Source organism: Diorhabda carinulata, chromosome 11, assembly GCF_026250575.1.
Source record: "Diorhabda carinulata isolate Delta chromosome 11, icDioCari1.1, whole genome shotgun sequence".
Lineage (NCBI taxonomy): Eukaryota > Metazoa > Arthropoda > Insecta > Coleoptera > Chrysomelidae > Diorhabda > Diorhabda carinulata.
In genome coordinates, this window is record NC_079470.1 from 6,285,529 (window position 1) to 6,303,016 (window position 17,488).

Consider the following 17,488-nt stretch of genomic DNA (forward strand, 5'->3'; position numbering starts at 1 on the left):
AAAAAGGAAACGAAATAGTTTATCTAATCGCATTTTCCTGTACTCCAGCTTTATTAATATTTCATGTCGATAAATTTATTATACTGAGGGTGAATCGTGTTAAACTGATTAAAAACACACCCGTTTTGTATTTTTTGAATTTATACATGCAAATTTGAATCGTTGAATCCTCTTTCTCTCGACTGGTTGCGCCGGCCATTGTATTCGCTTCACCAGACTCTGCAAAAAATTGTTGTGTCTTTCGCACAGGGGCGGCTTCAACAGAGAGCTTTATTTAAATAAATTCTATCACAGCTCGATTTTGATAGGTAAAAAAATGTCCCTTTTCATGAAATTAGTTTTTTCCCGAGGAAAAAATGAGTACACTTCTCCCGGATATTGTACGAGCAAAGGTAGATATTTAATTTCAGAATATTTTAGTAAATATTAAAGTTTATATTTATTTTATATTAAAAGTATGATTATTGAATTTGCATTGCATGAATGACACGTTCCTTAACACGTTGAACTCTTATGGACCGCACAACGTATTTGATTTCCAACGGCCCGAGGGACCGTATTTAAACGTGTTTCACACTTTGGTTGGATCGTCTTAAATCCTTTGAGCATTACTTCACAATTGGTTCACTGGTCATCTGATGATGCTGATAGATAATTTTTTTAACAATTTCGATAAAATGGATTAGAATTTTTTTTGTAAGATGTTTTTTTTAAATTGTGGAATGGAAAATGTGATTGAAATGTGTAGAAGAGCAAGTAAAAGAAGTAATACATATTTAGAACAATTATATTTGAGGTATTTCAAAATGATTCAATTTTAAATTGTGGAAATTATTTGCAAATTCGAAAAATTTATTTAATTATCCCTTTAAAATACTCCCTCTCTGTCGCTTCAGACTGATGTACCAGTGGCGCAGGTTCTTATTTAAATAAAAATCAATGCAGTTCGCAACAAAACATTTATTAGATTAAAAAATACAAAAAAAATATATATTTTAAAGATTTAAACATATATTACAGTAGGATATTACTTAGTTAATTATATATATATATATATATATATATATATATATATATATACAGTACCTTATAGAAATAGCAACTGTTTATTGCATAGAGGTTTGGTGTGCATGGTATGTTTATAATAAACGCAGTTTTTGCACATGTTGAGTGTAATATTTTTTCTATGTCGTTAATAAAAAAAAACATTATTCGCTATCAGAAACTAGAGACGAACATCCTAGTTCATCCTCTAATGCAGCGTTTCCCATCCGGTGGGTCGCGGGCGGATTTTAGGTGGGTCGCGGCAAGGCTTTTGTAAAATATACAAAAATTTACTGATTCTTCAGCATCACATTTGATCATAACGAAGTAATTTTTTATTAGTGGGTTGTAACAACAAATATTTGGTGCAATTTTTGCCAGTTCTTACTTGCCAATAATTATTTGCAATTTATATGATGTACAAAAAACAGTAGCGCAAAGTTACCGTGCACGATCTGGCAACCACAGGCCTCGCTCTGTCCATCTTCTCGGTAATTTGTTCTGTTCACTCACGCAGTCTGGCAACTGCATTTGCTCACGTAAGAACACGTGGCAGTGGTTTGATAATTTATTTGTCTAGCTTAGTTTTGGTTCAAAAGTAATGAAGTAGTAGTATGATTATTTACGACGATGGAGAATTGGCTGAAATCTGGGTCGTGTGTTAAGAGAAAACAGGAATCTACTAACGAAGGTGAGGTTAATCGTCCTTCTACGTTATAGTGCCTCAAACATCATCAAATGTTAAAAAAGTGAAAAAGATTTTTCGAAAATATTGTTCTGAATACCTCCAATATGGATTTACGTTCATTGGTACCGATGAAGAACCTCTACCTCAATGTGTAATTTGCTTTGAAACCTTGGCAAATGAAAGTATGAAGCCCTTAAAACTTCAAAGGCACATTACAACAAAACATCCCCAATGCTCAAATAAATCTTTGATATATTTTCAAAAGAAGAAAACAGAACTATTTTCGACTCGGTCGAATATGGAGAATGTGTCGTTGGGGCAAGGTAATAAAAAAATTACCACGGCCTCATACCAGCTGTCATTGCTAATAGCAAAAAATGGCGCTCTTCACACAGCAGGTGACAACCTTATTTTGCCTGAGGCAAAAATAATATCCTCACTTCTGCTTGACGAAAAAGCAGGTCAACAGATAGGCAAAATATCGAAGGAACTGTCTATCAATGTAAAGGAGAGTTTAATATCTGCTTTGAAAGAAAGTGATTTTTATTCTTTACAATTGGACGAAAGTACAGATATTGCTGACAATGCTAATTTATTATGTTTTGTAAGGTTTACTTTCAATGGAGCATTTGAAGAAGAAATCTTATTTTGCTATTCACTAAAGACCAGTTGTTCTTGAGTATCTCTCTGTTGATTTATTCTAGAAACTTTTATACAAGCAATAAAATGTAGAATGTTGTGTTTATTCTATAAAGTTTCTCTGAAAAATACTAGGACAGAATACGTGGGATCAAGTAAAATAGAAGAGGGAATTTTCAAGATTTCTGAATATACTGAATATTCCGTGTTTTCTAGAAGAAATATAAAAGAAAACGTAATTTTAAGAAACTGGACAATAGTGCTATGTAGAATTCGTAGAATACACAGGTTAGCATAAATCAGGCAACAAATTTGCATTAGAAGAAAAAAATGCAGGGTAACAATGGATCCTTTAAAGAAAACACAAAAAGAATTCGAAAAAGGTTACTGTAAGTGTTGAAATTGATCAATGCATTCACAGTAACGCTTCTCAACGGAAAGGCGTGAAAAGTTTCAATTTTTTTTTCAACCGCAGTCCAGCGGTCAGGAAGGGTGCAAAAACGCGTTCCTTGAGAACCCCACAGGAAGAAATCACAAGGTGTCAGGTCACATGTCCGTACGGGCCACTCAACGAATCCTCGTCTGCCTATCCATTCTGGCTCCTCGTAATGTACATCAACTGGTGTTTTAGATAAACTATATGCAATGACATAAAATTCAGTTTGCGAACAATTGCACCAAAAGAATCTGTTTCTTCGCAGGGATTTGTGCGGCGCAACTGTCGTAAACAATAGATATGGCAACAAGAAATGCAAATGTGTAATAAATAAATTAAAATGTAATAGTAATATTAATAGTAATAGTAATAGAATAATGTTATCCAGATGCCAGATGCCGTACGGCTGTTCCGGCATCTGGCATGTTTAGTATAACCCTATAACGATATGTCCAAATATTTCGGCCGAGAGCCAAATTCGTCATCTACCTCTAACATATATTTAATAAAAATATATTCAATTGGAAATATTAAATCCGCTAGTTGCGAAAAATGGATTTTGACAAGAGACAAGTGACGTTGTTGATAGTTGCCAGGTAAGAACTTGTTAGTTTCTTGGTTTTCAGAAAGAGTAACGTTTTTCAAAATAAATCCAATTGATTCAGTTTGATAATCAATGGTAAATAATATTAATATTGTAAATAATATCCAAATTTAATATTGTAACTTTACAATTTAGGGACAAAATCAGTCTGGGCCTGGAGGAAGTGACAAGGAAGAAGAGAAAGAAAGAAAAAGTATGAACTCCTAATTCCCACTAGGGTTGGTAAAAAGAAAAGACGTACAAAAGGACCAGATACAGCTTTAAAACTTCCTGCAGTACAGTAAGTTAGAAAAAATAATGGACTATTTACTGATGGAAGAAGAATTTATCCGTAACCAGGAAAGACTGAAACCACAAGAAGCAAAAAATGAAGAGGAGCGATCAAAAGTGGACGATCTTAGAAGTATTAACTCGTTAGTCATCATTTACTTTTCAAATTATTCCTTCTGAAAATATGTAGATGATTCTATTTTGATCAATAACAGTACAAAAATCTCGTTAGGAATACTGTTGCAATAATTTTGATTTAATAAAATGTTAAGGGGATCCATTATGACAATTGCGAATGGTAAATGGTGATAATTACTACTGATTTCATTAAAATTTTACTATGTTATAGAAAAAATAAATTACATTGTACATGTATATATATATATATATATATATATATATATATATATATATATATATATATATATATATATTACTCTTTTCCTTTGAAAAATCAAATCATTACAATAATTTTTCAATGATTGTAATATCTGAAAAAAATAAGAGAGGGAAAGAATAGGACAGTTTAAAAACTTGATTTAAAGTTTCACTCCTTTCACCCATTAATTTTTAAGTGATCATTTAATAAAATTCAAGTATTGTTGTCTAGTTTCATAAAATCCATAGTTGAGATGGGTAAAAGGAGATGTGACGAGGGGGGGTTGTTGTTTAAACTTTAAACCAATTTTTTACACTATCATATTCTGTCCCTCTTTTATCTCTTTTCAACAATTAATTTAAATATTACAATTACTGAAAAATCATTACAATTATTTGATTCCTCAGACGAAAAAAAGTACCTGAAAGGATGGTTTCTGTGCCCTATTTATATATATTTTTGTTCAGTGTAATTTTTTCTGTAACAAACCAAACCTAATCTAGATAATTACCATTTAATTTCTTGTTTAGGGACCCCAATGTCCGTTGGCACTTTGGAAGAAATAATTGCTGACAACCATGCTATTGTATATACCTCTGTTGGTAGTGAACATTATGTAAGCATTCTCTCATTTGTAGGCAAAGATCAGTTAGAACCAGGTTGTTCAGTTCTTTTGAATTATAAGGTAAGTTAAATTAAATTTTTGTACGTTGGGCAACAGATTCCTATAATTTGAATTATGCTGGTAAAATACATAAGGTAAACACCAGAGCCAGACCCTATAGCTGACACTTTCTAAATACTCGATGGTCAAATCAATGATTATGGTTTTAATAAGATTGTCAATATTTTCTATTATTCTAAGCTTAAAAAAAAACAAAGTGTGGACCACCATCCATACCAGTCGAAGGTGCTAACAAAGGAAAAAGAATATTTACTGGTGAAAGTTATCGCATTAATTGGCATTGCTGGAGGTTGTCGAAGAGAAGACATTTATAATTTGGAAGTATACATTGTAGAGGAAACTGGTTCTCAGTTAGGGATTTGTATTAATAACACAAAAACACATGTTCGACGGGTTTTTACTGGGATCAACAGCAATGCGGTGCAATATTTGAATATGTTCAGAAAATATAAAAACTTGCAAAAACACCTTTCACTAAAAGCACTTTTGATAGGCTACAGACAAGGAAAATGCATAGGTCAAAGAGCTGGAATACACACTATTGGCGGGGCATCTCAAAAAATTGCTGAATTCCTCAATCTTGAGCATCCAGAAAGGTCATTGCTTCAGAAGGACTTCATCAACGCTGTTGACCAACGCTGGGACTGATGTCAAAGTTTTAAAACGGCATGGTGGTTGGAAGAGTTTATTAGTGCAAAAAGAAAATAGCAAGAATGGTACAAGGGGTGAAACTTTTGTACAAGTGTTGAACAGAAACAACATATCTTCCAGCATTATTGAAAATAAAGAAGTACATCTAGTAATTCCTACAATAAATGTTTCTGGTAACAGTAGTTGCACTATTATTGTTAACATTCAAAAATTAGGATAAAAGTTTAGTTATTGATGTTAATTGATTTTTTATTTCTAATATTTTTACTTCAATTACAAATACTAACCTTTATATTAGCGTCACCTGTGCTGGTGCTTGCTGCTTGCATAATTTCACTGATATTTCAAAATCTACCTGCTCCAAAATTAAAAAAAAAAATTGATTTAGTGTCTTGGACATATCTTATAGAGAATTATATAACGTATAAGTTTATAAACGTTCTAAATTTCTTAAGTCCTCTAATTTTTTAAGGGCAACCTTTAAAGGGTTCGAAAATGGAATCAGTCATACGTTAGTATACGTATTTTTGAGGTCATACCTTAGTTACAAAAAACCTAAAAAAAGTAAAATATTTCTTAAAAAAATAGTCACTGTTTTTCCCTATCAATTTTTATGTATATAATATATGCTAAGGTTTTTCAGAAATTTTGAAAAGGAAGAGAAATTTTTTAAAATTTCTAAACTGATTTTTCTACTTTAAACATAATTTGTTTCGAAATCATGCATTCTAAATCATTCAAATGTCCAGAAATTATTATTAGTTCGTAAATAAAGTAAATCATCACTGGATATTTTTATTGTGATTTGGGTACTATTGCTAATGGTGAGATTGAGTTTTTTTTCTACAAAATATAAGTCGATTTTCATCGGCCATAACTTTCTCAGTTTTTACGCTAAAGAGTTCTACTAACGCTCATTTTAAAGCTTTTTAAAAGTACTTTTTTTCCGTTACTCTACGTTGGATTTTGGAAAATTTTCGTTCGATAGAAACATTCAACTTTCAATAAATCATAACTCGGTTTATATTATGCCTAAAGCAAATTTAAAAAAACCAATTTCTTCGTTTTTTTATAAGCTTCATTTTGGTTTCTTACATTTTTTTTGTTAAAATCAAAATAATTGAGTTATTCATGAAAAATCAAAAGTTTTTGAGTTACTCATGGAAAATCGATATAAAACGTGGTTTTTTCAAAAAAATTCAATTTTTTAATGGCACTTAACTATAAAACTATTGATTTTCAAAAAAAATGCTAAGGTAATTTTTTGTTTGAAATTTGCTCCTCTATCAATCAAAAATTTTCACCTCCTAGTTGGGATGGAGCTCACCTCTAGAGCAAAATCCATGCAAGTTCATGGAAATCGGAGGTCATAACTTTGGAAGCCTGGACTATAATGGTTCGAAATTCAATTGGCGAAGAAAAAAAATGGAAGTACGTTTTTCCTTTAGCAAAGAGGTGGGTAGTATGGCGCGACCTAACTGCTAGACCATCTCGTTTTTTATAATTATGATACTTACATAATAGACTTCTGCAGCATCACGAGACCAAATGCTTACAAAATAAACTACTACACCATCTCTATGTGGAAAAAAAGAGTTTTATTAATTACCAAGAAATAATCAATGGTTTGTGGTGTTCCCATTTGATAGGAGTTAAACAATTCTGCGAAAATTAAAATCAATAGATTAATTGGAAGTTAGTTAAATATTGATTGTCAACTTCCATCAAGACAGACAAACAAAGTGAGTTGAGTAAAGTGTTTCAATTAATAAACTCTGAATTGAATAACCCGATTTGAATCAACACACTTCATAAATAATAATCACAAAGTTTAAATAAAATTATTATTGAGTTCGTTATGCAATGGATGGAATAATTTTTGGTATATCGTTAATAACAAATATTGAGATATAAATTTAATAACCTATTATTTCCGAAGGGCAGATAATTTTGTTACCTACCGGCCCTATTGTGCATCTATTTAACAAGATAATATTTACTCAGGATATCATACATTTGTTAGTTCGTTGTTATTCAATTGTTTAATTTAAGCTTCTTTCAACAAGACATTCTTGTCGGAAACATTTCTTTGTGACACAAAAGTGCGTTAAGACATTTTCTATTTCTTTAATAGTGAAATGAAGTCTCTAATACTCTTTGTAATTATTTTTTTATTATTTGTACTTGAGGTGAGTTGAAATGATTATTAGTTTACCGTATACATTCTTTGGCTTGAAAGTAATTCCGCTCAGAATTAGATGAATAAAAGCACATTCTGTTAATGCGTATTCTTGACACAACTAAATTGATATATGAAGTTCATTTCGTAAAGTAATTTTCTATCATTCCCCGGGGTATGCTACAATCGACTGTCTGTTTGTATCAAGCACAACGACATGACGCTATTTTGAGCTTGCTGTAGTGTGTACAGCGTATCTTGTTTGAAATACCAGAGTTAGTTAGAAACTTCAACTAATTATATACAAGACATCACCTATATTTAAAAGAATCACAATGTTTTTACTTCTAACCAAATTGACGTAGACTTCGGATCTGAGCCTGAACTTTTAATATGACCATTGTATAAAGAATAGGATAGATGGCAGTGGAGAATTGGCGTCAACAACACGTCTTTTCTTACTGTATGTCGTAGTTTGAATTACGTGTTTTCTTAGCTTTGGTTGCCGAATAATCTCAATAACAGATGGCGCCAAAATTATTTAAAATATTATATTTAACCCTTAAGCTGTGTTCTAAAGTTTCTTATTTTGGGTGCCTATAAGTAAAGTTGCAATTTGAGTTCATTATTATATCGTGTTCGTTGTGTTTTTGCTGAGTTTCGTTGGTTGTGCAATTGGATTATTTTTTTATTTGAGAATCTTTCAACTTGGATATATATTTCATTTTTAAGGTAAGTGGATATTATTACAATTAATATGCAGTTAATAAATTCAAATTATAAGAGGCGCTAGATGTATAAATGCTACAGCTTAAAATTTCGAAAAAAAAAAACTGTATATTTAGCGAACTACTTACTAAAATGTATTTATATAACAAATAATCACTTCTTCTTTTCAATTTTTTAGAAATGGCTGGAAATAAGTGTGTTTATTTAAAGTGTGGACTAAGTAAGAGATCAGATCCTGTCAGACCCTACCAGATGTCAAAAATGGATAATCTACTCGGGTGAGTTATTCTTAAGACAATTATTTTTCATAAGGGAATAAAAAATAGTTAATGTGAATAAATGACTGTTTACAAATGTTCAATACTAAACATAAGTAGGTATTTAATTATCGTAAAATAAAAGATAATTCGTGCCAATAGTTTTTTCTGATAGGTAATGAGTTTATTTGTATTATGGTCACATTGCGTATTATACGAGTACAATGATTTATTACAAATTCCAAATCCATTCAATTTTATAAACTTATCAAAAGTACTTGAATCATACCTAAATTTAAACTTAGAAGAAATATTTCAAACTTATAAATAAACACAACTAACGGAATACTGACTGAACTTTAATATTTCACAAAACTTGAAATAGTATTTTTTGTTATTTTTTTATGTTTATGAACTAAGCACATAATTATAAGGTGGTGTGTCTGTGTGTTTATATTTGGAAATTTCCATTTATGCCCGTTATTGAAATGAAATAAATTCAAGTTTTTGAACATAAAAAATACTACGTTACCATAATCATTACAATAAATATGTATGTTAACATTGATGTTCCTTATTTCAGGTAATGCTGTTTTGGCAAACCTAAGCCAGAAATCACTAAGAAATAAGCAGCAAACATTTCAGTGAAAATATTTATCAATCTAACTACTGCTGTACCATTCTGGTACAAAAATGATGAAGGTTCAGAAAGTGAATCGGATAGGGAAAATTTGAATGAACAAATAGTGATTTTATTGCCCCGATTCATGCGAGAAACATTGACATGACAGATAGTTCTATCAGTAACCATGAAGATGAAGAGTGGTTGAAAGAGTTATAGAACCTTTCATCTTGTTCTATGGGAATTGGAGGTAGGAAGCAGTCATTGCAAGAAGAAAATGAACGATTGAAAAAGGAACTAACCAATGCTAGGAAAAAGTCAATAACCTGAATACTCAATTGAGAGCTACAAAAAAAAGGAATATGAAAACGCAATTCTCTGCGAACGTTTTGTATGGAGAAGGAACTCTCACGAATTTTACAAAATCTCTTGTGAATATACAACATAAGAAGAAATCCCCATGGTTACTTTCTGAAAAGGAAACTGCCCTGTCATTATTTTATAAAGGACCTAAGACATACTGATGTTCGACGAAATGTCTATTAAGAGGAATCTTCAGTACAACATGAAAACAGATTTAATTGAGGGTTTCGAAGATCTGGGCGAGTTTGGAAGAAAGCCTTTCCCTGCCAGTGAAGCTCTAGTTCTCATGATCAGAGGAATCTATAGCAACTGGAAAATTCCTATTGCCTACTTTGTATCGAATGGTGGGCTGTCATATGCTTCTTTATGGTGTATAATTACCAAGGCATTGGAAAAACTTAGTGAGACAAAACTAGACACTATAGGCATAGTATGTGATTTATCAACTACCAATCAGAAACTCATAAAGCATTTGGGGGTTAACAAAAACCAACCTTATTTTTTTCATAATGAGAAAATATATTATGATTTTTTTGATGCGTTAGAAACAATTTTTTGAACAGTAGTTTCATATTCAATGGGCAGTTCATATGTTTATCTGACATTCGAAAAGTTTATGATCTTGATAAAAGGAGCAAAGCAGGAAAGGCCTTATAGAAACTGAATGATAAGCATATCAATCCGAATTCTTTCGAAAAAATGAAGGTTAAATTAACTGCCCAGAAGTGCTAGCAGGATATGATTTATTGGAAAATCTATACAAAGTTGGAAAAAAGGGAAATTTGACCAGATCTGATAGCTTTGATGGTTTTCTTCTCACCATTAACTCCGTTAAACAATTTGCGAGTGATCAAAAAATTTTAGGTTTCAATTATTTATTTACAGGCAGACTAATTCAAGATCCACTTGAAAATCAATTTTCTGTTTATCATCAAAGAGGAGGGTATAACATAAACCCAACAGTGAAAGCATTTCGAGCTGCATTTAAAATAAATATCGTCGCCAATTTAATGAGACCACCTAGAAGTGCTAATGCAGGCAGTCAACTGGATGATGATGATAATATACTGCTTTTACCAACAGATGACAATAAAACACTCGCTTCATTAAATGTTGAAGAAGAATCATCATCCGAATAAACGGATTCATTCACCAATTCAATTTCTTCCGAGGTACATTAAAATGATATTGTTCTGTAGTATATTTTGTGGTTATTTAATTAAAAAATGTTTAGATCGCTTCAATTGCAAAGACTGTAAAGTCAGTTTAGAAGCTTCTGATGACATCAACAGTGTACAAGTGTAAATGATAAGTGTGCATTGGAAACTCCAGCAACATTATTGAAAAATTTCACCATGATAGTACTTGATAGCTTCGACAAAAATATATGGAAAATTTCAGATAATAAAATAATATTAAATTTGAAAAACAAAATAGAAAAATAGAAAACATTCTTCCTGAGGGGTATACAACAAATGCAATCTGTTGCAGTCATAGGCAATACATTTTCAATTTATTATTGCGAACTCAGACTTTCAAATATTGTAAAACTTTTTCAAGTTCATTAGAAACTAAACAAAATAAAAAAAAATGATAAATTATCAATAAATCAGCATAACTGAACAACCAATATATTTTGTATGTATTTGTATTATTATATATAATAAGATGGTTTAAGACTGATGCAAAAAATTTTCGTACATTTTTCAAGGTCTATTCTAGATTATATTTTCGATAAAAGGTGAATATTGAAATATTTGTGTGGATTGTGGTTTGATTTCCAATATTCAACAACAAAAAGAATAAAGAAAAACCAGGTTGTTTAGTGGATTTTGTCCATTTCTTTCTGTGGTCAATATTAAGAGCTACTTTGTATATATTTTCTGGATAACACATAGTCCAAATGGGTCGGGTACTGGTTATAAAAAAAATAATTTCCAGAAAACAAAAATATTAGAATGTGAATAATTTGAAAAAGTTTTCAAATTACAATAAATTTACTCAATTTGTTGGCCATTCGAATTTCCCACTAACAATGTTGTAGCTGTAAAATGCACAAGGAATATATACAGGACCGTACTACTTGTAGTTTCTGATAATTTTTTCAAACGCTCAGTCTATCATTATTATAATTTTATATCAACAATTTCATAAAAAGTGTAGTTATTATTGTTACTTTATTTAATATTTCTGTTCGATATTTTCTAATAAATTCATTTACTAAAACTTGTAAGTGTTTTATTTAGTTATCTAATATGAAAGATGCAATTACCTCAGAGCAAAAATCCTTGATTCCTGACGTTTATACCAAAATCTTACATTTTTTTTTATTTACATTCATTTATTTCAATTTATTCATATTGTACTTCATAACTTCACATTGTACTGAAAATACAACATTTTAACTCACCCTACTCTATTTATATTGAAATCCGTCTGTTTACAATTCAACTGAAAGTCCAAGTATTAGGTAATACCATAAGATTTTTTTTGCCCAACCGAACTCTGACCTGTTAGAACCTTCATGCTAAAAAATTATCATCTAGGTATCTTTAGTATTATAAGCAACAAATAGATTTAGTTAGTTCCGAATATCGACGACGGCATTTCTTCAAGAAAGAACATATTGCATAATTGAAGAATTCTACAATGTCATTAATTGAATTATTAGTACGATATTGTATTATGATATATTTAGTATATTTCATCTCGTTACGTTTAAAATATTAGTATAGTTACATATTTTTACAAGTTATTGTTTTTGATTTTATCAAATATATTAATACAGTACGAAAGCGGAACAAAATCAAAAGTATTTTTCCCAGGAAGAAAGGGGAAAATGGATAAATCACATAAATCAACTGAAAGTTAAAAAAACATACAATATAGCCAGGACTTAATTTTTCGCTTCTTCAAAATACCGTCAAAACATGAATGTTTCAAAAATACATTCACGACCGAGGTTCTGAAATCGCAAATTCATATTATTTCATTCACCAAAGGAAAATATATATATATTTTATATACCTTTGTGCAAGGATCCTTTTTTCCATCCCAAATTTGAGTGATTAACAGATTAATGAAAAATTATTTGTTTCATTTGCTAGTGCTACACGAACTCATTACAAAAATCTTTTTTTATACATTGAAATTGGTGACAAATAATATAATAATACTGAGATTAAGTTTATTTTCGGTTCGAGATGAAAACATGTTATATTTCAATCTATCTATTTTAAAGATTCCTATCGAATAGGTAATTTGTGTCACTTTCTACTGTCACTACTGTCGGTTCGAATTTCGAAGATAAAGAAAACTTCACATTTAGTTGGGATCTTTCCAAAAAAATTTAGTTGTTGAAAATAGTGCCGTTTATTACAGATGGCACTAAGCTACGGGTCATTTTTATGAAGAACGAGCTTAAAAGTAACTAGATGGCGTGCAAAATTGCCTCAAATGGTTTTAACATTGTCACTGTTCAACTATCCTATTCTTTATACAATGATATGACATTGTTCATACAATACTGAATAATTTACATTTTATTCACGGCACGTAATTTGAATTATTTGAAGATAGTTCATAGTACTACCACAGAACTAATGAACTTTCAAATTAATGTTTTTGTTTATAATATTTCTCAAAATTGCATATTTTCAACCTATAATATCACAAAAGATGTAATGTTGATAATTATTACGAAAAAAACAAATTTGGAAATTTATTAGTTGCAATCTTGTTAGGAGAAAATGTAGACAAAAAGTCTTTTGAAAATAATCAGATAATCCTTCAATTATAATAATATCTAAATATAACGTGTGTGTATTTAGCAATAAGGTAACAATATGTATATATTTAAACAAAACATCGCTTATAAAAACAGCTAATTAAAATGTTACATCTTAAGTAATTTTTACATCTTAATGTTGGCCGCACAGTTGAAAAAGTGCAGGTTACCACAACTATCAAAAGCAGTCAAAAAACTATCCTTCAAGGTATATCAGCTGATATTCAAGCGCAAGAGCAGTGACTTAAGTTCGGTTTATGCAGCCATAATTAAAAGTTACCGTTAAACTAACAAATTAAATTACTTATTGAAAGACACTGAAATGGTACTTGTAGTTCATGCAAAAAATTAACAGTAAATTTAAATTAAAATTCAACTAAGAGTTCGCCCAAATCTAACTCCTTAGTTCAATTCCTTAATTTTGTAAGGTTATGGGCATTGTAATACATTAGGTCAGTCTGTATTGATGATATTGATTTGTTTATATTGTTCTTTGTTATTTCGCTGCTTTTCGCCGTGATGCTTTATTTTTAAAACTAATATAAAAAAATAGGAAAAGGACATGTCTCAAAGTTAGCAATGTTCTTTAGTCGATGGAACACTGATAGACAGTGTCAGGAGCTTTTCACATTTATACAAGAAAAAGGACCCATATAAGAAAATTTTATTGGTACAAGTAATTCATGAATATCCTTAATTTACTGCTTAAACCAAAAAATTAACAAGAAAGTTTAATGTTAATTTAGTTTTAATTTTGGCTGCATTAACCAAGCTTTATAGTAACTCATATTGACAGTGGAATTTTGGAGGAAAATAGTATAATCCTTGTATCTAAAAATAATTGAAACTAAGATATATGGCTATGTGAAAAAGAAATTGGATACATTGATGACTGAATATCGTTATGATGATAATGAAATATGATGATAATTTTGTATTTTTCGTAACGTGACGTCGAAAACAAACCACAAGCAAGATTTTAAATCTTGATTATATAAGAATATTATAAATAGTTCAGCTGCCTACTACGCTTGCATTCAAACCTGAATTTTTAAATGTACCAAGAAAGTAGCTTATTTTAAGTTTGTTGGTCTAGTGAAAAAAATGACTTCTAGAGGAAAAAATACTCACTTTATAAAAAACCTACATCAAACATCTTTAAATCTTTAATTAACAAATTGCAATACTACGACTTCAGGGAAACACCTCTTGCATGGTTTAAGTTATACATAACCAACGGAAGTCAGCTTGTAAGGGTTGATACAACGATATCATCTTGCAAGCCAATAGAATGTGGAGTGCCCCAAGGCTCAATACTAGGCTCTATTTTGTTTCTTCTGTTTATAAACGACATGGTCTATCAAGACATCAGTGATAAAATTTGTCTATTTGCAGACGACACTAGTTTCTCTTGGAGCAGCCCTGATCCGGCACTTCAAAGGACTTTATCTTGTGATCTAATCACCCTTAAATCATGGTGCGACTCTAATCTTCTGTGTCTCAACGTTTCTAAATCTAATACTTTATCACATAAAAATTACATTGCTGCCTGTGAAATTCTTAAAGCTTGTTGTGGATAATTCCTTGAAATGAGATTTAGATATTAACTCGGACTAAACAGCAGGGCTTAATGCAGGGACTTTTTTATTCCTTCCGTATTCATCTTTGAATCCGTTTAAATTCAAAAGCACGCTTCTCCAATTTCAGATAGGTCGTAGCATTTAGGAACGCGGAGCACAACCTTCACCTACCTACCCCACATTCAGAATTAGTTAAAGGCTTAATATTTCACAATGCAAAAAAATGCACAATCATTTGCTAGTTGAAATCAAATCAATATAATCTTTTCCTGTATTTCGCAATAATTTGAGGGCATATTTACTGGAAAGTACATTATCCTCTGTAAAGGACTTCTATTCTAATAATATTATTTAATTACGGGCACGCTAAATACCGATTTAATTTTGTTATGGACTTAAATACTAATTATTACCTCTTACTATTACCTATAATTTTGTTAATGAATGCGGTTTCCTTCTGTAGACTGAAATTTTATTGTATTTGTATTTTTATTTAGTTATTTTTATATTTTGTTTTTTAATACGAATAGTAGAAATCTTGTAGGGACTCTTGTCCAGAGTTTCACTTCTAGTCATGTTTCTGTTTGTATATTTGTACAATTAACACAAAATTCGAAGATGAAGTAGATAATAACAAATCATTATATCATTGAGTAATCCGTCTACTTTTTCATGAATTTTGAAAGACCTCTTGTGTATATCTTTCTGTTCTTCCATCTGATAATCTTGTAAAACTGTAAGATCTATTCATTTAAAACACGAAATATTACAACATGTGTATGCTTTTTAGGTCTTTACTGAAACACGAACAGCTCCGAATTTGAAATACCAGGAAGCAAGAAAAAAATGTCAAGATGATCCTAAAACTACCTTAGATCGAGAAACATTGAAAAATGCTTTCAGGGGCGATATCAACACCGCTGCATTTGGCGGTCACGCTGTTTGTATTTACACACATCTTGGGATACTGGACGAACAAGCTAATATCAATAAAACTAAACTTAGAGAGAGTTTGGATTATATTATTGTCAATCAAAAACAATTGGATGCCGCAGTAAAGGAATGTTCTCAGAAGAAAAACACTCCAGAAGAAACCGCTGTTGAAATTTTTAAGTGCACTAAGCGAGCCATGGCTCCGTATTTACCACATTATGACCAATGAGAAGCGTTTGTAAAAAGAATTGTTATCATTTTTATTGACAATTTCAATTAAAGCATCTTTATAATTATTAGTTTGATTATATAAAATAATTAATTCGAAATATAAAGTTATAATTCAATTTTTTTTGAAAAAAGAGTTTAACCTCTCTATGTGGGTACGTAATTAAAACTTTGAAGTTTATAGTTCTGAAGTTGGCAAATATGTTTATTTATAAATATACTTCTAAACTTGAAGTTTGCGGTATGTTTATATAACAGAAACTTTGTAAGAAACTTAATTAAGGGCCCGAGTTTCTACATTGATCAAAATATCTTGAATAGTACATACAATAAAATGAAAATAACATCAAATATAAGAAAAGTTCTAAACAGAAAAGACCTACTTCGAATAAATTGAGATGAAATAAGTACTTCAAAGCACTTCAGGACACCCAGAGAAATACTAGGTATTTCAAAAAGTGCATATTAAATGAAAACTTGGACATGAAAAAGCTGTGCGCAAGATGAGTGCCGCGATGGCTCACTGAGGAACAAAAACAGCGTCGTGAAGATGTTTCCATCGAGTGTTTGACAATTTTGCACAGAAATAATGCCGAATTTTTGCACCATTCCATTACCGTGAATGAAACGTGGGTCCATCACTTCACACCCCAAACAACTGAACAAAACAATGGACTGAAAAGGTAAAACCGGCTCCAAAGAAGGGAAAGACCTTTCCATCTGCAGACAAGGTCATGTCGTCGGTTTTTCGAGATAATTTTCATTGACTATTATAAAAAAGGAAACGCTATCAACGGCGAGTATTATACGAACTTATTGCAACGTGTGAGCAAAGGAATCAAGGAAAAACGGCCGCGTGGCTCTAGGTGGTCCCACAATGAAGTTGTGATATCGGCATTTAATGGTTATTTCGAGGAGCTCGACGATTCTTATTATAAAAAGGTTATCGAACTTATTGAACATCACTGGGAGCTAAAAGGATATTAAGTTGAAAAATAAAAATATTTTTTTCCAATATTTTTGTTGGGCCAGGTACTTCTAAGACCATCCTCGTTATAAAGCATTAACATTGTATAGAAAAAGCAAAGCAGTCTAAGCCGTCAACGTTTATGGTAAAAATACACTTGTTTCCAAAATGAAAATGGTTAGGTTAGATTCCACGGACATTTTAAATGATGTTGTTAGTAATAAGAAGTGTGGTGACTTTTTAATATATGAATCATATAAATTACACATTCATAAAATAATATTTTAATATATTAATGAACATGATCGTATATCCATTGTACTTTTTGTCCATTGTGTATTTTTATTATCGTATCGTATTTGGGAAACGATTCTAATTTTGAGTATAGGATCACGTTGAGTAGAATTCTGGTTGAAACGCCAATTTCGACTTTAACATTCTTAAACA

General features: G+C 30.8%; 1 pseudogene; it reads left to right on the top strand.

Moving 5' to 3' along the window:
* Positions 1–2,030: 2,030 nt before the first annotated feature.
* On the top strand, positions 2,031–16,139 carry LOC130899620 (uncharacterized; annotated as a pseudogene).
* The last annotated feature ends 1,349 nt before the right edge of the window (positions 16,140–17,488 follow it).